This window comes from Lycorma delicatula, chromosome 4 (genome assembly GCF_047948215.1).
Source record: "Lycorma delicatula isolate Av1 chromosome 4, ASM4794821v1, whole genome shotgun sequence".
Taxonomy (NCBI): Eukaryota; Metazoa; Arthropoda; class Insecta; order Hemiptera; family Fulgoridae; genus Lycorma; species Lycorma delicatula.
In genome coordinates, this window is record NC_134458.1 from 154974167 (window position 1) to 154999665 (window position 25499).

At 31.7% G+C, this 25499-nt stretch overlaps 1 protein-coding gene and 1 long non-coding RNA gene across 3 annotated transcripts in view; one reads left to right on the forward strand and one right to left on the reverse strand.

Moving 5' to 3' along the window:
• LOC142323991 (uncharacterized) overlaps window positions 1–25499 on the reverse strand; it is a 119161-nt gene that overhangs the window by 86155 nt on the left and 7507 nt on the right. The window contains exon 1 of one of the 2 annotated variants that reach the window (XM_075364467.1): window positions 15022–15153. The exons of the other annotated variant lie outside the window; for it this stretch is intronic. The gene's annotated coding sequence lies outside the window, so the exon portion shown is untranslated. Of the gene's footprint in view, window positions 1–15021; window positions 15154–25499 lie in introns of those variants that run through there. 2 annotated transcript variants of the gene reach the window in all.
• LOC142323992 (uncharacterized) overlaps window positions 1–25499 on the forward strand; it is a 109551-nt gene that overhangs the window by 65964 nt on the left and 18088 nt on the right. The window lies entirely within an intron of this gene.

A 25499-nucleotide genomic window follows, 5' to 3' on the forward strand; every position in this document is an offset into this window, starting at 1 on the left:
TTGGTGGCCACAATCTTGGAAATCTTGGGGGGGCTTTTTCGAAAAAATAAAATATCGCTATAACTTTCTCATTAAATAAATATCGAATTTGTTTAAAGTTCCTGCTATTCTTTGAATAAGGGCCTAAAACTTATCTTCGTAAAGTTTTTTGATATCACCAACCATCGGCCTAGGGGGTGGAAAAAATGGGGTTTCGAAGACAAAAAAATCATACCTCCGTTATTAGGCACAGTATCGAATCGGTTTTAAGTGGTCGTCAGTCCTCTAAACATTACCTAAAATCTTTGTCTGTAACAATTTTTGATATGACCAACCCTTACGGCAAGGGATGACCAAATTATTTCTGGAATTGTAAGAAGATGGTTTGTCGTATGCTAAACATGTGAAACTTTTTTCACATGCAACCACTGTCGTATTGAGTAAATTTGAAGTTTTTCTTAACTTTAATGTGGAAATATTTTTTATCCCCTACTTAACACCGTTGAAATCTACCTTCCCGCGTGCCGAAAGGGATTTTTTAATTTGAAATCACCTTTTTTACAGACTGTTTTTAAGAAAAATACGCTATTACTTTCGGTCGCACGGTAGGATTGGAAGGGTGAAAATACATTTTCTTTACGTTTTAGGTACGAGGAGTATGAAAATACCATTCATGTGTAAAATTTTGTGGCTTGAAAATCTCCAAAACCGCTTGATTAATTTTACTGAAATTTTAATATTCTGTAGCAGTGTATCTGAAGTTGTGCGTACGAAAATTTTATGAAGATTGGTTTAATAGTTCCTGAGTTACGCTCAATCTAAATTCAATAACAGACGACATAACCTCATCGGCTGAGTTGAAACTTGATGCTCTTGTAGGGTCTACTCGTTAATCAAACGTATATAGAGCATTTTATTCTGAAAATCCGTGTTTTTCTGACTGCGAAATAGTTAGAGCGTCGAAAACGAAAAATCGGTTTTTTTTCGCGGAACTGCGCAAGATTTTTGTTTAAATTAGTTAATTTTTTCTGAATGAGAAAAAAATTGTAAAATGTTTGTTATGATTAGAAAATTTTATTTATTAATAAAGTTATTTAGGTTTTAGTTTTTATAAATCTACAGTTTTTAAAATTTTTGAGTTCAGTAAAACATCAGTAGAGCCTTTCGTAAACTCTCTTCTGATTGTTTGGTTATAATTTTTTCCAACAAATATGAGTACAAAAGTTTTTAAAGAATAAATTACTTTGCTTAAATAAACAATTTGAAATTATTTTTATTTTTATTTTATCGCCATCACTGTTATTATTAAATTTTATGGCTTAATGATGTATAACATAATTTCATTTTTTATATTAAGATTACTTTAGCACGAATATTTAAGAATATTTGATAAACTTAAGGGGAAAAATAATTTTATATAATCCAAAATTCTGAGAGTCTTAACTCACAGGAATATAATAGTATATTTTATCATTTCTCTGCTATTACTATTATTTTTAATTAGAAAATTTATTTAAAAAAATATTGAATCCATAATTTAAATAAAAATAAAAAGAAAAGTAAAAAAGTGTTAAGTGTAAAATAAACAAAAATCGAAAAAAAAAATAGAAAATAATATTTTTTTCCCAACCTCCTTGGCGAAGTAATAGCGTCTCTGTCTTTCATTCGGAAGTTCTGGATTCGAGTCCAGTTCAGGCACGGAATTTTTTCGCACGCTAAAAACTTCATTTATCATTATTCATTATCTGCTACTACGAGGCTCTACAACGCTCGTACAAGGCACCAGTCAGAATAAAACGGTACTGTTAGGCTTTCCCTCCTTCAAGTCAGTTATTCACCAGATCTATTCATTGTTTCAAGGAAACAGATTGTAAATATTTATTTTTTTGAGAAAAATTAAATTTTAAAGTCAGCACTAAGTAAAGATTCCTTAAATTGTTTGTTCTTTATTTAACGTTAGTTTCTAAAAGTTTAAATTTACTGTTTTTTTTTGTGCAGGTTTTTTAAAGTAGGTTTTATTTATTCATATTGTTTTATTCAGCGTAAATTTAAATATGTGTACATAATTCAAGATTTTTATAGTATTTTACAAAGATATTAATAATTTAATTATTTAAACTTTTTTGTTTGGATTCTATGGTTTGTGTATATTTGGATAAGAGTAAAATATACATCGATAACAAATATCCATAGGTATAAACCTTTACTGACAGTACATGTAAGTAAGCGGTTCCTAATATTTTTCTTTTGTGTAGTTACTGTAGGAAATATGAGAGTACGGTATTATTACGGGGCAATAACAAATTTATTAAACTATTTTAAAGGAATTTATTTACATGCAAGAGTCATTTAATAATTAAAGAAAAATTGCTCTGGATCTAAAACAGCTTATTTAATCAATGTAACATTTTACAACTTTTCAACATAATCTCCAGCAACATTAATACACCTTTCCCATTTCTGAATCGGCTTATTTATGCCTGCTGCAAAGAAATTTATGTTTTAATATCGGAGCCAACTTAGCACATTTTCTTTGATGTCGTCATTGCTATTAAACTTCTTACCGCGTAACGCCTCCTTGAGTAGACGAAACAAGTGGAAATCCGATGAAGCCGAGTCAGGACTGTACCGGGGAGGGGTTAGGTAGTTCCCGGCAAAATTTGAGGATCGTTTCGATTTACCTGAGCTGAGTGAGATCGGGCGTTATCGTAAAGCAAAATGATGCATTTGCGTTGAGATACAAAGCGTTTTTTCAGTACTGCTGGCTTCACTTTGTCGATAAGCATGTAACAGTTGTAGATGTTTATTTTTAACTGATCTACAAAATCGACAAAAACCGAATTGTCATCATAACCCAAAGATTGTCATTATGATTTTCTTGCTGATGGTCGGGTTCGGAATTTTTCCTTGACAATGAACTCATGTGCTTCCACGCCATGCTCTGTTTTTTTGATTCCGGTTCATAATAGTGAATCATTATTTCTTATTACGGGTTAGAATACCTTCCTGTTGATACTGTTATTTAAACTCTATGCATATGCAAAGTCTTGTTTCCTTATGGTGGTCTATCAACTCTCTTGGAACCCATCTTGCGCTTGTTTTACGGTACTTGAGCTTATTTATGATGAACTGCATCTACATTCACTTGAAATTTTTCAGCTATATTCTCAACTATAATCCATCAGTGCTCTTGGATGAGATAGTCTGTAAGCGCTGGATTTGAACTAACTTCAATTGGATGTCCATAACGGTGCTCGTCAGTCATTGAAGTTCGACTGTTTTTAAATTTTTCTACTAGCTTGTAAAACTTTCTGCGGTTAATGCAACTCTGTCCATATTGTTTGGTCGTACGAGAGTAAATTTTAACCGGTATTTTACCTGAGGAAAGCAAAAATAGGATCACAACATGCTACTCAACAAATTCACAAAATTCAATTTTTTTTCCTTGACCCAAAACGAAATGTCATTATTAGCGCCCGAACACGTTATTTATATAATAAAAAAATTAAATTTAAAAGATTAATCTAAAAATTACATGAAGGTAATATATAAACGCAGGGATGATGGAAAATACCCATGTCGTATGCTAAGAGCGAATTAAGGCCACGATTAAATGCGATAGTTAAAATTTAACTTAAAAGAACGAAAATACCATCAGGAATACGCCAGATGGCATAAATAAACGAAAGATATTGTATGAATAATCAAATTTTTGAGTCCAGGTGTACGGCCTTAAGAAAAAAATAAGACATGCGATAACAGAGTCATATCGTTACCTAAAATATCTCTGATGTTAGCTCCTAATTTAAATTCCCGATGAAGTGCCACAAATTTCAATAGGACTTGCCATTTATTCAGGTTGTAAATAGAACAATTTTATTCATAAGCTGATTAAAGTAATCACATGGTTACCAGCTTACTATTCTTAAGAGTGGCGGCTCGTAGGTTTTTCTTTTCAATTTTTTTAGGTATTACTTCAGAGGGTGAATGGATGAATGAGGATGGTATGTATGAGTGAAGTGAAGTGTAATCTTAACAGTCTCAGGACGATCATTTCTGAGATGTGCGGTTAATTGAAACCCAACCACCGAAGAACACCGGTATCCACGATCTAGTATTCAAATCCGTATAAAAGTAACGGATTTGAATACTAGATCATAGTAATCGTAGCTTGTAGCTAAAATTAGTAGGGGTGCTGCTCCAGAACATTTTTTCTGGGCCTTTTCTGGTTGAAATTTTCTGTAAAATAAAAGAACCAAAAAAATGAAACAAATAGAATAGCTGGAAGCAGAATAATAATAATCTAATTCTACACTTTATCACATTCAAGAATTTTTATACGCGGGTTTTAAGCTCATCGTGCTTAAAAACTGTATTCGGTTTAACTAAATAAATAATAAAATATCAATACAGATAATATTTTTTAGTATTAATAGATAATAACTTAATAAAATGCCCGCTTAAAAACACGATAGACCAATAGGGCTTAATTAAAATTTTTATGTACACAAAAAAAATACATGGTTTTTAATTCTCTTTCGCCCTTCCAGCGTGTTTTTGGACAGATTTGCCTATCAAAGACCCATTGTTCCGCCATCTTCTGGTCACTACTGAAAAAACGACTAAACCGCTTTCACATTCCTTCCACCGACTAAACTAGAAAAGGGAACGAACAAGGAACGTTCCATACGCACACGGAGTAAAAAAAAAAACCCTTCCACCAGCAGCAGGCCAGGGTCGGCACTGAGGGAGCGATAGTGCTCTTTCTCCCTCGCTGCCTCGCGTGCAGCTTCCTTTGTGCGTATGCGCAAAACAGCCAAACACCACGCCGCTGGAACTGTGAATCCATATAAAGAGTTTCGTATCTTTTTCATAAAATGGGGGGTGGCTACTGACAATAAGCTTAAGGATTATGTACTGTACAAGTATATAGAAAGAATTAAAGAAAAAAGGACTCATTATATTAAATGTTATCCATATCAAGTGGAAATAGGGGGTGCTGCAGTTCCACAATGCCTATACACGAGCCGCCACTGATTCTTAAAGTATATAACCCTCTGACCAAAATCTTTTGCCACAGCTGTTTGTGTCTTTAATTATCAATTGACCTTCGTATTTATTATTGTTTTTATTAAATTCTGTCTTTCATGTATTTCAAATAACCAGATTTTATAAATTATGTATTAAATTCTTTTTAGTAAATTTGCTAATTATTGTGAAAAAAATAAGTAGTTTCAATACATAATACTTAAGGATGGAAAAAGTAATTTAATTTAATAGGGTTACAGTAGCTCAAATAGTTGACAGTAAAAAAATTCTATGAAATTAAAAAATTAAAGTTTTTATTTTAAAGTTACGTTAAAATTTTTCTGGAATTCTTTAATCAAAGTTAAATTTTTGAAAATACGTGATAAAAGGGAAATAAAATAATTTTTTCTGCCTTTTTATAAACGTATATATATATATATATATATTTTACTATTTAATTATGTCCTTGATAAAATTTTATAGAAAAAAACAAGTCTATATTGAATGAATAATTTTTTTCAAAATTCCTTTCATTTAGCTAAACTAATCTAATTTATGTTTAACATAATTAAAAATGTAATGCTCGCACATAAAATTTATAACACGTATAATATTCATTTTTAAATCAATTTTAACGTATATTTATTTATTTTCTTTTTATCAATTCTTTTCATTATATTCTCAGCGTATTGTGGTAAATTCTATTTGGAAGAATATTCATGGTAGATAAGTGGTTATTTGTTGAGCCGGTAGAGGTATTATTTGTTAAGGAAGGAAAAGGAAAAAATTCTTCGATAACCGTTGATAGAAATGATGAATACGATGTGGTTAACTCTTCCTTCTTATTTTTTTTTTGTATATAATTTTTTTCTGGGATTAATAAAATAGCGTTTATATATTAGTTATTTCTACTTTTATGAATTGATAAATATTCATTGTAAAAAAATTATTTTTTTATATGTATTGCATTTAAGATACATTACAATCAACTTACTTTGAAAAAAAGAAAAACATGAAAATATGATTTTATAAAGTGAATACGAAGAAATAAGATTTTAGATATTTGTTTAATTATTAAACAAATATCATAACATACAACAACAAATATTTTTGAATTTATTTATAAATTTAAGCTATTTTCTTATCTTTGATCTTAGTTACATCAAAGTACAATTTTATCTTTACACCTTTGTTCCGAATACAAGTTTGTTTATAACCTGTACTCCTTTATAAGAAAGAATGACACTTTTTTTATGTAATAAAGGCTAAAAAAAAACATTTAAATACAAGGGATCAAGGATCAGATACTTGTTTTAAATTTTTTTAAAATATTTTTAATTAATATATATATATATTGTGAACATATAATAATTTTGTTAATAGTGAACTACAAAATCGATATTTCGATTTTTAATTAATCAACTCATTCTAATATATATAGAATCAATCATGAGATTTAATAATATTTTATAACAAATGCATATTTGATCTAATATTTTATATATTAGCTTACAGTTGAAAAATAGTTTGTGATATATATACTGGGTCTTCATAAAATATGGTAATCCTTAAATAAATTTTCAACCGAAACATAGAAAAATGAAATTTTAGGAAATGCTCCTCCTACTTCAAAACAATCTATCTCTTTGTATTAATTACCAGACTTCTTTTAATTTAGTTACTTCAGAACAGGAAATAACTAAAAAATTTGAAATGAAAAGTATAGGTTTGTGATATACAGAGTGAGTTAAAAGTATAGAAACCCTTCAACAACATTAAAACCAATCCAGATAGAATACAGTATTTTTCAGGACTAAATATCGGTCAATTACTTTAACTTTTAACAAGAAATAGAATTTCAACCCGTTCTTTGGGGGGGTGGGGGTGGCTGGTGGCCCAGGGGTTGTAACTATAATATTTTAAATGGTAACACCTTTTGTGTGATACATCATTTTAGGTCTCTTTAAGAAAAGAAATATGGTACAAATAAAAAGTGGGTACGGTATTTGTAACCAAAATGGCGGCGGATAAAGTTTGGATTTTGAAAATAATTAATTAATTTAAGGAATTATAATCGAAAAATAAATAAATTGATTAAATGGATATTATCGAATAAAATTTAAAAACATGTTTGCTTATTTACTGACATTTCATTTTAATAAACGTTCGAAATGTTCTCCTTCTGCTTGACATTGTACCATTCGGTTGTAAAAAATTGATACTGCATTACTCAATGATTGTTCCTAATGGTATTTTGTGCTTATTTCCGAATTCTATTTTGTAAATCATCGCTATAATGGGGTTTATTATAATAAACAGTTTTTAAGTGGTCTCATAGAAAGTAATCCGACGGTGACAAGTCGGATGATCTCGCTGGCGATTCTATTTAACCCCTTCCGCCAATCTTCCAGGTAAAAATGCATTTAAAATTTTATATACCTGAAGACCTAAATGGAGCGTGTTTGGAATGATATGTCGAGAAGCAAAACCTCATATGTCACTGCGTTTAAATTTCTATCAATAAATATAGGTCCTATCAATCATCCACCAACTAAAGCTACATTTATTTTGAATGGATTTTGTGGATTAATATTAGTCCAGTATCGACAATTATGGTGATTTAAATTGCCATTTAAAAAAATCCCATTCGGCACGCCGGAAGGCGGAGGTAGATTTCACCGGTGCTAAGTAGGGGATAAAAAAGATTTCCACCTTAAAGTTAAGAAAAACTTCAAATTTACTCAATACCACATGGTTGCATGTGAAAAAAAGTTTCACATGTTTAGCATACGACAGGTCCCATCTTCTTACAATTCCAGAAATATTTTGATCATCCCTTGCTGTAAGAGTTAGTCGTATCAAAAATTGTGTCAGACAAAGGTTTTAGTTAATGTTTAGAAGACTAACGACCACGTTAAAGCGATTCGATACTGTGCTTAATAAGGGAGGTATGATATTTTTTGTCTTCAAAACCCCATTTTTTCCATCCCCTAGGCCAATGGTTGGTGATATCAAAAAACTTTACTTAAATTAGTTTTAGGTCCTTATCCAAAGAATAGTAGGAACGTTAAATGAATTCGATATTTTACCTAATAAGAAAGTTATAGTTATTTGTTTTTTCAAAAAGCCCCGCCATTTCCACCCCTATGGTCCAATTTTTCCCATTAACGAACTCGACCGAGATTTCTGGTCGTTGTATTTTATGAATCAATTGAAAGTGATTGGCGTAAAATTACGGCAGTTATTGTGTATAATGTGTATTACGGTGTTATTGTGTATAAGTTTATACATATATTTATATATATAAACTTTATATGTATATATTTAATATTTTATCTATATATATAAAAATGTAAAGTTCGTTTGTGTACGGCTTCAAAAACTCAAAATGTTCTGCACCGATTAAGCTCAAATTTTAGCACGATATATAACCCGCATCAAAGATTGTTTTCATCTATTTTTAATAAATCTATCTATCTATTTTTAATTTGTACATTTTTAATTTGGAAATGTAAACAAAGGAAAACCAATCAGATCAATGCAAGATGGTCGCTGTCAAACACAACGACCAATCACAAAGAGCCCGTATGGCCGTTGCCAATGTAAACAGAATCACAACTGATTAAGTAACAAATTTCTTTGAATTATATTTAATAGCTAAAAAATCTGTATTTTATTAAAAAAAAAAACACCAAAACAAAAAGAAAAGCCACCAAGAAGGATGACTTACAGTAAATAAATTAAAACACCCAACTTTCTTATAGCCCAGATAGACTTAAGACTATGCAAACAAAAAAAGTCGAAATAACCAAATACACAGAAAAAAATATCCCTACATAATGACCAAAAAATCCTTTGTTAGGTTATTTTTGTACATATATATGACCAAACAATCGTTTTTGGTCATTTAGCGTTCTTTGCTATGTAAAAGCAAAGAACAAAATTCACAAATAGTAACACTGAAACCACACAACTAAGTATTCGTTTTTTTTTTGTTTTTTCTAACCTCCTAAACCACCGTTATACATTGCTTCAGATGATGTATAGCGTATGAAAATGCCATGCCTGACCGGGATTCCAACTTGGAACCACCGGATTTAAGTCCGAGACGTTACCACTCGCGCCACGGAGGCCGGCAAACATATTCGTTAGGAGCCGAATAAAAACACGACTTACCAATATGGCGTTGTGTGTCAAACCAATTTTATACGGACTATAATTACTTTTAATATGCGAAACCCTTTGCAATGATTGAACATTAACTTAAACCTCTTCAAAAATTATTCCTTTTGAACTAAGCCACATTTTGATATCATTGTTTTTATATAACACGGCTGGAATTCTTTTCGTTTAATGATAAGAAGCGTTGTCGAAGACAATAACCGAATTCTCTTCCAAAGGACATAATACACCGCTAAACTATTTCTAAATAATTCAAATTCGTGTAAGTTTTTTACGAATCGCGTTTTTATCAAAATCTCACCTTTTTCTCAATTGACCTGCGGGGTTTTGTTTTCTTTGGAGACCGTAATTCATTAGTAGATTCATAGTCGAGAATCACGTTGTACACTGAAGCAGCACAACTTCTACTTACGTTAGCAGTTTATTAACATCTGAAATAATAATTTGATTATTCTGTAATTTGTAAGCATTACTCTGCTTTTGTAAGCATTTAAAATTATGTGTTTTTTCTCACGACTTAAGGGCTTTTTTTCGTAGCCCACAAATCTTTATATATAAAAATGTTAAGTTCGTTTGTGTACGCTTCAAATACTCAAAATGTTCTGCACCGATTGAGCTCAAATTTTAGCACGATATATAACCCGCATCAAAGATTGTTTTTATGTATTTTTCGCATCAGTCACCTACCCGTGACCACGAGAAAACAGTTTTTTTAACGGTCAGCTGTGTACCAGTGACCGCGCCATCTTCCGGAAGTGAGGGGAACACTCGCCATACTAGCTAACGACAACCGCAGTCACATGTGAAACAATACCTGTTCCCAATTACATTGTTTATTAACAAAAAAAAAAAAAAACGTATCCACTTGCATCTGGTTCAGATTATTATAGTCTGAATTAAATATTCACTTTAATCGAGGTACTTTTGTGTGATCGTGTCGTGATTGAGCTGCGCCTTTCACCAAGCTCTGAATTTATTAGAAAACGACCAACAGTGGGATATATGTATTAATGACGCGTGCAACACTGCACATCCAAACCAAATTCGCGCATTATTTGCAATTATATTGACCGCTTGCTTCCCTTCATCTCCCACAGAGTTATGGGAGAGATATCGATCGCATATGGCTGAGGATATTTTGCATAGAGTACGCCTAGAAAATACCAATATGACCATGGAATTTACAGAAGGCATTTACAACGAAGCATTGATAAATATTGAAGACAAGTGTTTAGCTATTGCAAATAAAGTTCTTAGTCAATTGGGAATGCCAGCACCCACCCGAGCTGCGATTTCTTCATTTGATGTGGGTTAACGCCGTGAACAGAGTTACAACATTGGTGATCTTCAGTCAGTCATATGTCCAATAAAACATTCCCAAATTAACGCGTGAACGGAAAGGCATTTATGATCGCATAATGCAAATGATAAATGACGGAGTTGGGGGGACCTTCTTCTTGGATGCGCCAGGAGGAACTGGGAAAACATTCCTCATTAGATTGATTCTAGCAACGGTTCGATCAAAAAATGACAATTATCCTGTTGCGGATAATCAGCCAAAACTCTGCAACGGCACGCGACTTGCAGTTAAGAAATTGATGAATAACGTAGTGAAAGCAACGATTTTAACGGGGCCTTTCAAAGGTGAAGATGTCCTCATTCCTCGAATACCCATAATCCCGACCGATACACCATTTTAATTTAAAAGATTGCAATTCCCAATTCGATTGGCATTTGCAATCACAATCAATAAAGCTCAAGGTCAATCTTTAGAATTGTGTGGTTTAGATTTAGACGCGGATTGCTTCTCACATGGGCAACTATATGTTGCGTGTTCCCGAGTCGGCAAACCAGATAGTCTTTATATCTACGCAGACAGTGGAAAAACAAAAAATATTGTATATCCACAAGTATTGAAAAATTAAACTTCTATGAAACGTATGCTTTGTTTTGTTTCTCTTTCTCATCCATGCAACCACAATGTGCCACACCGAAGCGTGGCGGGTAGAGCTAATATATATATATATATATATATAAACTTTCGACAAAGACGGTGGTTTTGTGTTTGGGGGATGTGAAACGCGAAGATATGTCGAAATTTTCCGGAAATCGAATCATGGTACCCATTACAATAGGTAGCTTTCTTATGAAATCTACTAAAAAGTTGTGGCCTCATCACTAAAAGTTATGGTGTTTAATAAATTAGGATTTGCACAAATATTATTCATCATAATTTCGCAGAATTTAAATTTTCGATCGTAGTAATTTTCATTAAGTTCTTGCACTAGACGAATTTTGAAGGGTTTAAAATTTTCACTTTTTATTGTTCGAATCGCTGAACTTTGGCTAATGTTAAATTCTCGTGCTGCTGTTTGAGTCGAGGAATGAGGATTCTCAATAAATTCGTGCATAATCTCTAACGATTTGTTATTATTTGTTGCAGATTTAGATCTCCCTGGTTTTCCCCTATTATTAATGTTTATTCAAATCGTTTGTTGGTTTTTGACACTTTTGAAATAGGGTTACGATTATTAAATGTTGCATTGAAAATTTCACAAACTACATTATATGACCTAACTCTCACCAGTGTCCCTCATCATTGAAAGTGTGACCCTCTCCTGTTCATAAGTAACATTTTGATAGCAATATTGGCAGGTAGCACAGAAATGATTAATTCAGTTAAAAAACAATTACAAAAATGTTAAAAAAGATAGAAATAACAAAAGCGGTTTACAAATGCGGTAAAGGTAGACAAAATCAATTAGCCAACCGATCAGAATAAATTTTCATAAGAAACTAACAGTGTAGTAATGAAAAATTTCAAATGGAATATTACACAACAATAAAGCAAGCTTCATTTTTGCAACAACTGTAAGAGACCATCAATGATCAGCACGATTAGTTGACAATATTTTTATTTATTTTTTCATTAAATTGAAACAAAAACGATGTTTGGTTTTAAAAAATAAAGATTTTTTAATCTTTTTAAATTTAACTTTTAAAATAAATTTTAATTAAATTAGATTACATTTTAATTTAATTCAGTTTAATTTCTTTTTATTTGAACTTACTAAATTTAGTCATTTTCAAAATCCAAACTTTATCCTGCCGTCATTTTGGGTACAGATATTGTACCAACTTTTTATTTATATCACCATTTTTCTTGTCTTAAAGAGACCTTTAAAATGATGTATCACACAAAGGGTGATACCATTTAAAATATTATTGTTACAACCCCAGGGCCACCCTCCAAGAACGGGTTGAAATTCTACTTCTCCTCAACAGGTAAAGTAGTTTACCCACATCTTATCCTGAAAGTTACAGTATTCTATCTCGAACGGTTTTAAAATTGTTGAGGGGTTTTCATACTTTTGACTAGCTGTATAATTTTAAAGGGCATTTAGAAAAAAAAAATTGAACTAAAAAGATCGAGCTCTGACAACTATAACCATTTTATATATATATTTCATAGCTAGTTTCAAAAGTGGCCTGCAGTACATTCTAAAGTAATGACCTCATATCTAAAAATAGATCATTTTGAGGTAGCAGAATTTGATATAACCTGACTTCCGCAGGGGAAGACGCGCCTTGTGACAATCCCGATCGCCACACCACCCTTTCCGTTCCTAGCCCTATTGGGCTTTACTGGAGGTCGTCTTTTAGACCCTTTAAATTTGATAACACAACAAAGTCATCAGTTTGGCCTCTGTCGATGGAAATGTCTCGGCAGACATCTCCATGTATTTACACAACCTACTATCACTTACGTATGGCCTTATCCAACCACGACCACCTACCATAACTTACAACCGTCAACTATCAAATTAACCGATTCGTGGAAGTGTAATCCCTGCGTCTTCCTCTAACACCGAAGGTTTCAGTCAAAGCTCTTCCTATTTCTAACTTTAACGATTGAAGTTAGTTTAATTATTAGACTATGCACTCAGATCGTTACTTGATTAAGACCATTTTTGAAGCTAACAGTGAAAAAACGGTCGCCATTTCGGTTATGGTTGTCGTAACTCAAAATTTTATTTTTTAAGTATCCTTTAAAATAACGTCTGAAAACCGTAAACTTTACATTTAAAATTTTTGAGTCGCTCCCTCCCTGATGGCTTTCGGTGGATAGTCTTGTATAAAGAAATAGATCATTTCGAGTTAGGTAGAAGCATTTTATACATTTAATTTTTGTTTGTTTGACAATTGAAAAGTTATTTAAGTATTACCATAAATTACGAACACTCTGTATAATACATTTTACCTTTGACAGTCTTTTTTTTTCAGGTAAGAGTTTAGTTTTTCGTCTTTTTATGTATTGCAATAAAATTACAAAACCTGCACTTTTTGTTTTTTCAGATATTTTAAAAATACATATTGAGATTTTACGAATATATAATAAAATGTGTATTGTATAGGTTTCAGATTCTTTTAAGTAGCTGTTGTATTTTTCCTAAAAATAATTAACTATACTGTAAGATAAAGAGGAGCGTGTACTAAATTGTTATGCTTATTTATTCGATTATTTTTACACTTTGTTAACCTTCTACTGTTTTGTTAACGCTTTGATTAATTGCGATCCCTAATGCTATGTTATTATTATTTATTGAGTTTTTGAAGGACTTATGTTTTATTAGATATCGTAAAAAACATCTGGATCTGTATATTCAATAAGTACCTCAGTTCCTGGAAGTCTTTTTATGTAATCACCTAAAAGGAAACAGAATCTCCATTTAGGTCTATCAGTAGAGTTGTTTCCTAAATAAAAAATAATAAAAATAACTACGACTCACTACTTTGAAAGGCCCTTAGTCCTTAGCTAAGGATTTAATCAAATCCTGTTGGAACAACATCGAGGAGAAGAGTTAAGAATAAGAAATGATTTTGATAATGAGAAAGGGATAATATATCCGCAGAAGAAACGAAATTATACAAATAACCAAGTCAAAGGAGTACCTCAAGGTACTTCTCGCTGTCTATAGCTTTTTACTATCCTTTAAGAGATAAATGATGATAGCGATATACGACTAATCAAAATATCTTACTGTTTTTGAGTTTTAATATATTACAATACCGCAGCTACTTGCTTCTACTTTTTCAGAACCGTCAAAGTCAATTTTTTAGATTTAGAAAAACTTAAAAATGCGGCCTATATGGAAGTACCCAACAGAATTATATAAACCGTTATATCATAATGCTAAATGAGATATAGATATTTGTATCGTTTTTGCTGACATCCTGACCGTCGTAGGGGAAGATACCCCCGCCTTGTGACGAGTGGCACCCGCCGATCACCGTGATGGAGTGGCAGCGTTTCGGCTTTTCATCTGGAGGTCCCGGATTCGAATCCCGGCAAGGCATGGAATTTTTCATAGGCTGTAAAATTTCCATTTCATATTCCCACGCACAAGCGTCGTTTTCCTGTCAAATAATTTTCACTTATTCTGCTTATTGTACGCTTTCTATTAAGTTATTTAAAGTATTATGTTGGGATCAAAAATATACTTAAGCAGTTTTTGGACTACCCTTACGGGTTATCCTTTTAATATCGTTTATTTTTAAAATATTAAATTTAAATAAAACTTAGACCGTCTTCTAAATGTTGTTAAAAATGATATTTTCGTCACAACGTTTTTTTCATATTTTTTTTTTTTTAATTTTGTGATAATAGTACGAACAACTATATAATTATGAAAATAATAAAATAAATAATATGAAAATAATACACTATAGATTTATTGATAATTCTATACCGCATTTTTTTAAATATACATTTTAATAAAAAATTACATTACTCTTGGAATAAATTTCTGATAATATTGATGTTGTACTTACAAATAATTGAGTTTCCTTTTGAACTGGTAAACGTACATGTACATGCACCTGTTGTGACTTTCATAGCATATACTGGCGGAAACAAAATTGTGATATATTTACCCGTTAGCTGTTCACCGGATGTTTGACAATACTAGATCGAATTAACAAATAGAATATACGTAGTACAACTATATATATATATGTAAGCCAAACATAAAACAAGTGCGCGCGCGCACACACACACACACACACACACACACACACACACACACACACACACACACACACACACACTTATTACCTTATAGCAACACTGATACAAGAATGTATATGTTATAAAATTAAATGTTAACTAACATCAAGGATATTTTTTTTATTAAATTTTTCCGCGTGAATGTATGTACATACGTAAAACAAACCAGATCCTTTATTGTGTACGTGTTTATACGCAGGTATGCGTATTCAATTATTAAAAATGGTTTTGTTTTGATAATAAGTAATATATGTATATATAAAAGGTATACGTAGATAGTCAGTGGTCTGTGTTAATTCATTTAAAAAAATGCTGGGTTATTATTTTTTTTAATTATTTGGGAAAAGTCATTTCTATGTTTTTCCTTTTAATTTAGTAGGTTATATTTTTCAATAGAAACTCTTATTGTTATTCACTTATTTTATATATATATATAAAATAATAAATTATAAATATTTTGTCTCAGAATTATTTCTTTTTTATAATTGAAACTGTATCATACGGTACATTTTTTAATATGTTACGATTTTTATTAAAAAAAAGCTGATGTGGACACCACATGACTTCCTTGTACGCCTATTAAATTACGTATACACATTTTTTTGTTGCACTTCATTTAAACTTATTTCATTTGAAAGTGAGATACGATCCTCCAATTCTTTAATAAAGTGAACAGTTACACAATTGCATTGCGGTGGACACCAGATTGCATCACTTTTTTCTGGTGTCCGTATCAGCATTATATATTAATCTTGTTTCAGGTCGCTCAAGTAGTTGTGTGGTGTTAAGTGAGAACGTGTCGGATTTGTAACCATGCACATCATGGTTATTAACCATCAACATCGGTTCGAATCCGACTTCATATATATATATATTTTTTTAAAGTTAAATATATTGATTTATTAATCAATATATTCTGATATATTAATCAATTATTGATATATTAATCAAATATGAACTTCTGTAAAAATTTTTGAAGTAAAATGAAAAGTACATAAAATTTTATTTCACTAAGAACTTCTGGTTTTTTTAATTGTAATTGTTGAATTATTATTTATTGTAATTAATTTTTTACAATCAGAGGTTAACAATTAATAAATCAATGGATTTATATTATAAAAAAAAACCATCGGAAATGAAGTCAGATTCTAACCGATGTGGCTTCTCCTTATGGGATCCAAATATTTCATTAATTAAAATTTTATTTTTCTACAACTCTGGTACCAATGAAAGTAAGTACCACTTATTATATATGGTTGAAAAGCTCTCAATGAGGGGCTATTACTACAGTTAATAAAGCCCAAAATCCAAATTTGTTAGAATTTTTAGCTTTTTTGGATACTTTTGGTCCAGTCGATTGTATTCAAAAGGGGAGGTACACAACTAAATGTTACAACAATCCAAAATTTCAAAATTCTACGGATAACCGTTTTTGGGTTATGTATATCTACGTACAGACGTCACGCCGAAACTAGTCAAAATGGATATTTCCGTTGAAATCTGAAAATCGAAAATTTTCGCGATCTTCCTTTACTTCGTACAAGGAAGTAAAAAATATTTTATAAAAATTTAATTTTGTTCTTCTCTATGTTATGGTAAACAATTTTAATTTATTTAAAGAAATCCCTAGGAATTAAGCGTAAAATATAAAAGTATTTCTGATTTGTAACTCTATTTTCTGTAATTACTCTAATGTGTATTTTTAAAAAGTGGGCAGAGGATTGTAAATCTTTCCCGGGTATAAACCTTATGTTCGACAAAATTTTAAAATGGAAATAATACTATAAACTTAATTGTGTTGTAAATAAAATATATGTATACTAGCATCCCCGTCGCGATCAATTTTTTTTTATTTTATGTTTTTTTTTTCTAGTAACCGGAGGCAGGTGCAGCCAGTCGCATCACACATACACTTATAGTGTTTGTGTTGGTTGAGCCGCCGCGCCGTACACCGTCGCATCCGCTAAAAATTCGAAGTTTAAAATTTAGATATTTATCTGAAGAGTATCTTCAAGCTCAAAACCTCTAGTGGATATCTCATTTAGTATAGTCAGAAATAGGGAAAATTTGCTATCGTTGTTCAAACTTTTTTTAACATTCTTCACGATTTCAAGTTCGAATTACATGTAAAGAAATCTAGAAATTGGTTTTTAGATATTCACATGAAGATTATATACACCAAAAATCAAGTTGATACCTCCACTGTTACCGAGAAATTAAAAAAAGTAAATTTCATTATTGCTCCATTTTAATCCTTTAAACTTGGGATTTAAAAAACATTCTTCCTTAGTTTACATTTACATCGTAAGAAGAACAAATATACAAATTTTTATCTATTTATCGTCAATAGTTTTTGCTCGGCGTTCTTTATGAATCACTCGCGATATACTCGTTTAGAAGATTATTTAAAATTGATGTAATTTTAAATTAGTTGTATACGTATAAATATTATTATTATATTCGAATTTTTTATCAATTAAAAATGTTTATTAAATTTTATTAATGAAAATAAAAATTGTAAACGTTATTACAAACATTAATACATTTACATATGTATTGTAAACGTTATATGTTATTTTTTTTACAATCATCATTATTATTAGTGAATATTTTTTTTTGATTTGACTGACCGGATACAAGAAGCAGATTTGGTATTAATTTTCGAAAAAGATCAAAATTAATACCAATAAACAATTTTGGTTCCCCAGTATACCCAGTAAACAATTTTGGTTCCTAGTCGATCCCGTTCACCAAATGACGTTTTTATATAATCAGAATTATATTTAGTAAATTTTTTAATTATAATTTCTTTAAGGTTTATTACTTTTAGTGAAAACATTTGACCCCGTGCTCGACAGTTACCTCATAATATTTTCAATAACAACCACAACTTTAAAAACAACTATAGCATCAGAAATTATAAAAAAAAAAAGTTAAAATTCATAAGTAGGGTACCATGTGAACAGCCGCTTTTATTTTTTTTATTTTTAAAAAGTGTCGTTTGTCTACGGTAATAGATAAAAGTTAAATTTTCAATCTTGAGAAATTAACGTTGCAGAAATCTATATTTTAAGTACCGACACCATTCAACTCTTCTTTTTTGGGGGGTTAAAAGTTTATTTATTGGAATATTCTCCAATCTGCTTGATTTACTTCAATCAGATGGCCCGATTGGATGACATTTTGATATTCAATAAAGCTCTTTGGTGGGATATATTTTTTGCCAAATTTCAGCTTTTTTGGTTAACGGGTTTTCGATATATAAGGTAACAATTTGTTTAGAAATATTGATTATCCCACCCACCTCTAAATCCGATCGATGAAAGTTTATGAATTTTAAATGACTTAATAAGTGCTTTCTTCGTATTGAGGCTCATTTTTCTATACCACTATACAAAAAATCAATCTTACATTGTGTATCAGAGCAAAACAACTGATAGAAATACAGAAAATCTTACCTTTTATAAGCATAATTTTCACGCATATTATTAGAAATATTTTAAATAATGGTGAGGAAACTGTACCGTTGCAGCGTCAGAGTGAGGCAAAACACGCACATGCGACTGATTGAAGACTAACCATACGATTGAAGATTGCATTTTTATTACCACTCTTATATTATTTATATATAAATAAAATGAGATTCAACCTTACCAACAATTCATCCGCGTTCTCTTTTCTAGCATTTTCGGTCATTCGACCATCCTTAGCAAAAGTTATTCTTCAATTTGTGATCGTTAAAATTAAAGTATGCAGAATGTAAATTTATAAAATTTTAAAATCACTCCTATCTTTACTCGTTCTAGGACTATGTATACGAGATGGACTGCGCGTATGTATGTGAGATTCACGGTACGGAATCTTTCAGTCGAATTTTTAAGCACTTCCGCTTATCCATTCGCTTTGAAATATTGCATACAGGTTTGCTCCCGATGACAACACATTTTAACATTTTTATGTCGCTAAGATGCCCCTACGTTACTAATTGAAAAAAATGCCCTTCGAACTTAAGCAACCTCGTTTACATGCATATTTTCTTAGTGAAAGATAACTTAGCCTGTTTCGGTAACTTTGGATCTAAAATTTGCACACGTTTGAAATATTTAATTTTACCAAAACGCAGGGCTCTACTTACTATAATCGACTGAAGCCACATGATAACACGCTATTAGTTTTTTAAACAAGTTAAATAATATATATATATATATATATATATATATATATATTATGGTATACAGTTGTTACTAGAGATTCTTTACAGTAGCGACCGAAGTTTTGGGAAAATTTAGTACTTTCTAACCGGACCCCAATTTTCGGACGAAATCGAAAAATATCTCGAAAACGGTCGGTCCTAGCGCTCCGAAATATTTTTTCGACCCCCTCGGCGATATTCCATCCGTTCCCAGCGGTACCCATCGGATGATAATGTTTTCAAGTGCCCCCGGGGCGCCGTTCGGAAAACCTACCGATCCGATCTTTTGCTAAATACGTACAAACCTGTGCGCTAGCGCAGCTGTAAAGTATAAACATATGAAGACTAAAAAGTAGAAAATAAAAATATATAAAAAAAAATTTAAAACACCGCTCTTAAATTAAACGCACTAAAAGGTAAAAGATAAATTTAGGACGGTATTTCAGAATGGATTTGACAAAAAATCTTCATGGTGACGTGCAAGATTATGTGCAAGTCATAGCTTCAAATTAAAAATTTTATGTTTTTGCCCATTTTTTCTTATGCGTGATGAATAGCTTAAAGGGTGGGGTGCTCAGTTTAATGTACAAATCAATAATGCACACACTCACACACACATATATATATATATATATATATATATACTAGCTTCCCGTCGCAGCTTCGCCTGAGCTATATGGTTACTTGCGTTTCCCGTAGCGGTCAATTCTTTTATTTTTTGTAACCAGAGGCAGGTGCACATACAATAACGGTGGCAGTGGCTGTGTTGGTTGGATTACAGCGTCGTATATCTTCGCACCTCTTAAAAAATCAGAATTAAAAGAAAACCCGAAAGGTTTTTAAATATTTTTCTGAAGAGTACTTGTAAGCCCAGCTGAATATCGTATAGCTGGGATTAGGAAAATTTACAATCATTGTTCAAATCTTTTTTATCTTTCTTCATCCCCTTTCAAGGTCGACTTTCAAAAATCTAGAAATTGGTTTATTGACGTAAAGATTACACTCGCCAAAAATCAGGATGATTTCTTCATTGATTACCGGGAAATTAAAAAAAAAAAAAAATAGCAGAGATTGAAAAAAATTCAAAAATCTATTTTAACCCTTCGAACTTGGAATTTCAAAAAATTAAAAATTGGTTTTTAGATATTCACATCATTCAGTTCAAACCCAGCTAACACAGGGATAAACACTCACAGTTCATTAAAGTTTGTGCTTCGAACAGCAAATTTCCACTACTATATATATACGAGGTGCGACAATAAAGTAATGAGACTGATGTGAAAAAAAATGTTGCTTACCGTTTTAGTCATGTTTAGTGTTGTCTCCTTCAAATCAGTTCCTCTCTGATTGCACACGCTTATTCCAGCGCTTCTGCCATTGATGGTAACATTTGTGGAACTCATCTTTTGTAATTTCCTCCAAGACCCTCGTCACAGCTTTTTGGACATCTTGTGTTGTTTGAAAATGGTGTCCCTTGACCGCCATTTTGACTCTTGGAAATAGAAAAAAGTCGCACGGAGCGATATCTGGTGAATAAGGTAGCTGTGGTAGTACTGAAATTTGTTTTGAGGTTAAAAATTGCTGTACTGGCTGAGCGGTATGGGATGGCGCATTATTGTGATGCAGAATTCAATTATCAGCAATGTTGGCACGAAGAACTCGTTTACGAAGTCTTTCTAAAATTTCTTTGTAGAAATATCGGTTAACTGTTTGTCCAGGAGGTACCCACTCTTTATGAACAATTTCCTTGGAATCGAAGAAGCACACAAGCATGCATTTCACTTCTGGCTTTGACATGCGAGTTTTTTTTTGGTCTGGGTGATCCCTTTGAGCACCGTTGCGAACTTTGGCGTTTTGTCTCTGGATCGTATTGAAAAACCAACCTTCATCACCAGCGATAACACGGCTCAACAAATCTGGATTGATTTCCGTTTGCTCTAACAGATCGACTGCCACATTTTTCCGTGTTTCTCGCTGTTGTTGTGTGAAATTTTTGGGGACCATTTTTTCACAAATCTTTCTCATACAAGTACCAAGATCTTCAGTTAATATTAGACGAACCGTTTCTCGATTGATGCTGAGTTCTTCTGCAATGATTTTCACGGATAATCTTCGATCAGATCGTACGATTTCACGCACCCTGGTCAAGTTGACATCTGTCCGTGAGGTTGATGGTCGTCCACTGCGGTCTTCATCTTCAACATTCGTTCTGCCTTCACTAAAAATTTTATGCCACCGAAAAACTTGAGCTCTTGACATAACCTCCTCTCCAAAAGCCTTCTAAAGCTTACCGAAAGTTGTCGTCGCATTTTCACCCGATTTAACGCAAAAAGAAATGGCATACCGTTGCGCAATATTTTGCGGTTTCATTTCTGTGACGAGAGACACAAACACGTGTTCACTTATTACAGCACAACTCACGACTGAGCAGTTGCATCAATGTGCCGCTTGGACTAGAAGTAGCTTATAGACCAAGGTCAAAGATGGTGTGCCTACGCAAGCTGCAGGGTTGCCACATCTTGCAAAGAAAAATCAGTCTCATTACTTTATTGTCGCACCTCGTATATATATTTTGAGAGATTTCTCGAGATAAAATATATCCGAAAACCTTCTAGTTATGCCAAGAAACACGGGTAAACATTTGGTTGCGATTAATCGAGTAATTTTTTGTTTATCACGAACAAACAAAAACCCTCTTCCTCTTTATATAATAGCATAAATTTCTGACTCAGAAAATTTAAACGTCAAGATTAGAAAATCTTTTTACAAAAAATTGTTTGTGTGTGTGTTTTGGCTTCTGTTTCACTTCATAACTTTGGAACGGTATGATATAAAGGACTGAAATGTAGTAGAATATCTTCTACATACGGAGAATTTATGTCTTTAATATTTTTTTTCTTTAATTCATCTTGTGGTGGTGAGATACATAGATAGGATGTCATATTTCTATAAAAATATCTTAAGGTTTGATTTTTTGTTTACCTATTTATTGAATTTTCGATTAAATTCATGTTTAGGAAATAAATTTTACTTTTCTGGCATCATATCTCAAGAGCTATGGCAAGAAGGAAAATATGATAATGAGTAAAAGAAAAAGGGGTATGGGTTTTTCTGCATTTTTCGATCTTTAATGACCCAGGAACCCCAAAAAAAATAAAAAAGGGGGAGAATGTTCGTACATAATGTGTAGCGTGTTGGCGTGTTTTAAGATTAATAAATTTTATAAGATAAACCCGATTTTGATTAAATTTTGCGTAGAAACTCCTTCATATGGTAAAATTTTGGGGTCATTTCTGGGGGTTACATAGTTTTCTAGGATCAATTTTCACAAAATTTTGCAAACATAACCTCACTTTATATTAAGCAGTACATTCGTACGTGCTTATCTTACCATTTCTAAATAATAATTGCCCCAAAATTCCTTCCCTAATCCAAAATCGAAAAAAAGCTTTTATTCAATATAATAGTGGTTTAAAAAGAAAAATCTGATGTGGACACAACATGAATTCTTTGTACGCCTATTAAATTACATACACATTTTTTGCCGAACTTCATTTAAACTTATTTCATTTGAAAGTGAGATACGATCCTCCAATCTTTAATAAAAATTATTTTATTCTCTTTTTCATTTTTTGTTGTTATTATTATTGAATTATTATTTATTGTAAAAAGTTTTTTTACAATCGCAGGTTTATAATTATTAATAAATCAATATATTTATATTAGAAAAAAAGTTAAAAAAAAAAGGAAATGTAGTCGGATTGGAACCGATCGATGTGCCTTCCCCCTTGTAACATCCAAATATATGAAATATTTGGTTTAAAATTTTATTTGGCTGTAAGTCTGGAACCAATGAAAATATTACAAACAAATATAAATGGTTCTTACCGCTTATGATATATCGTTGAAAAGCTCTCTATTAAGGGTTATTACTGCAGTAAAGGAAAAGTCCAAGATTCAAATTTTTGGATTTTGGGCTTTTTTGGACCCTTTTTATCCAGTCGATTGCAATCAAAAGGGGAGGTGAACAACTAGATATTACTACAGTCCTAAATCAAAAATTTCAAGATTCTACGGCTAATCATTTTTGAGTTATGCGAGATACATACATACGTACAGAAATCACGCCGAAACTAGTAAAATTGGATTCAGGGATGGTCAAAATGGATATTTCCGTTGAAATCTGAAAACCGAAATTTTTCGTGATCACAATACTTCAAGTAATGTATAAGTAAGAAGTAATAATATAAAATAAAATTAGTATTTTCCTTAGTATTTTATATGTATATATATATATATATATATATATATACATACATACACATACATAAGTAAGGTCAGGCTTGTATTATATTATAATGATATAGATAGAAATTATATAAATCTGTTTATATTTAAATATAAACAGATTTATAATACTAACATCAGATTTAAATACTAACATATGCGCCAATATTAAAAAGCAACAAGTTGATTAACTTTCCTTGCTAACAAATGTGTATTTATACAGGTAAAACCGGGTACTGATATGCTAATATTTTAACGTAAAATAAGATTATTGGTAGAAGTGAATCTAACGCATGCGATAAAAGTATAATGCGCTTGCGCTTCAGTAGCTGTATTCACGGACCTGTTATGACAGGAATGAAACATTACTGCGTCGTGACGCGTTAACTCGACGCATTTTACAACTCCAGTGAACTGTTTGTCAATTTTATTTTTCGTTTGTTATAAATAAATTATCTGAAAGAATGAAATGATTTTTGAAGTAGTTATTAGGTCCGTCCCGAGTTCGAATCTCGGTCAGACATGGCGTTTTCATACACGCTACAAACCATTCATCTCATCCTCTGAAGCAATACCTAACGGTGGTTCCGAAGGTTAAATAAAAAAAAGTAGTTATTAGGTAAGAATTTGATGTTATTAAGAACAATTAATTTAGTGTGAATTTTATTAATATTAAAAGTTTGTTTTTGGGATCCCTGGATCATGAAAAGTTGAGAAATGCAAAAAACCATACTGCCATTTTTTGACTTATTACAATATATTATTATACTTTCCTTCTTACAGCATAGGTCTAGAGAGCTATGATGCCGGGAAATTAAAAATGACAAAATAAGCATTACGGCCTTTCTCGTAATCCGAAATATTGTGCGAAAACAGTTCTTTTCTCCGGTTTCATACAGGTGGATATGTTACTTTTTAAGAATTTTTTTTTTACATAAATTACACATTCATAAATACAAACTCAAGAATAAGTTACATATTTAATTTTTTAAATATCGGTCTACACCATTGATTGTTAAAAACGTTTCGCCCACCGTCCACACATTGAGAATCAAAAATTTTCTATCGCTTTCCAAAATTTTTAAATTTATCATTTGTTGAAAATCTTTCAGTTGCTGTTTTTAAGATGCACTTTAAAAACCGGCAATTAAGAGCGCATCTTAGAAACAGCAACTGCGATTATTATTTTTAAACGTGGCATATCCTATTTCTGAGTTGAAACTTTTATTTTGTCTGAGAGCAATTAAAACGCATATTTAATCATATTTGGAAGTATTTTTAATAAAATTGCTTTCAAAAAATTTATAATTTCATTTATATAGTTACATAACAACAATAGCGATAGAATATTTAATATAACAATACAATAATTAAAACAATCTGATATGTTCTTTTTATATTTATCTTTTATTTTTCTCTTTTATTTTTATATTTCTCGTGTTGGTTAGAAACGTTGCTACAGCACTAAATCCACGCTCAGACAAATATGATGATGAGAATGCTATCAAAAACCGTAGAACAATCGACCATAATCCAGCGTACAGTTGCGGGATTGGCTTTTGCAGCCAAAATCCTAGGTAGCCACTCATAATCTTTGCCATTTTTTTTAATCAGCCATCGCCTTTTTAGACCGCCTGAACGCCCCCAATTTTCTGTGGGCTTTCTACCACCTCCCTGAAGGCCTCTAGTGCCCACAAGGGGGCGTTATAGCCCACTTTGAAAATGAATGGTGTACACGATTCATACTTGTGTGTGGCAGACAAT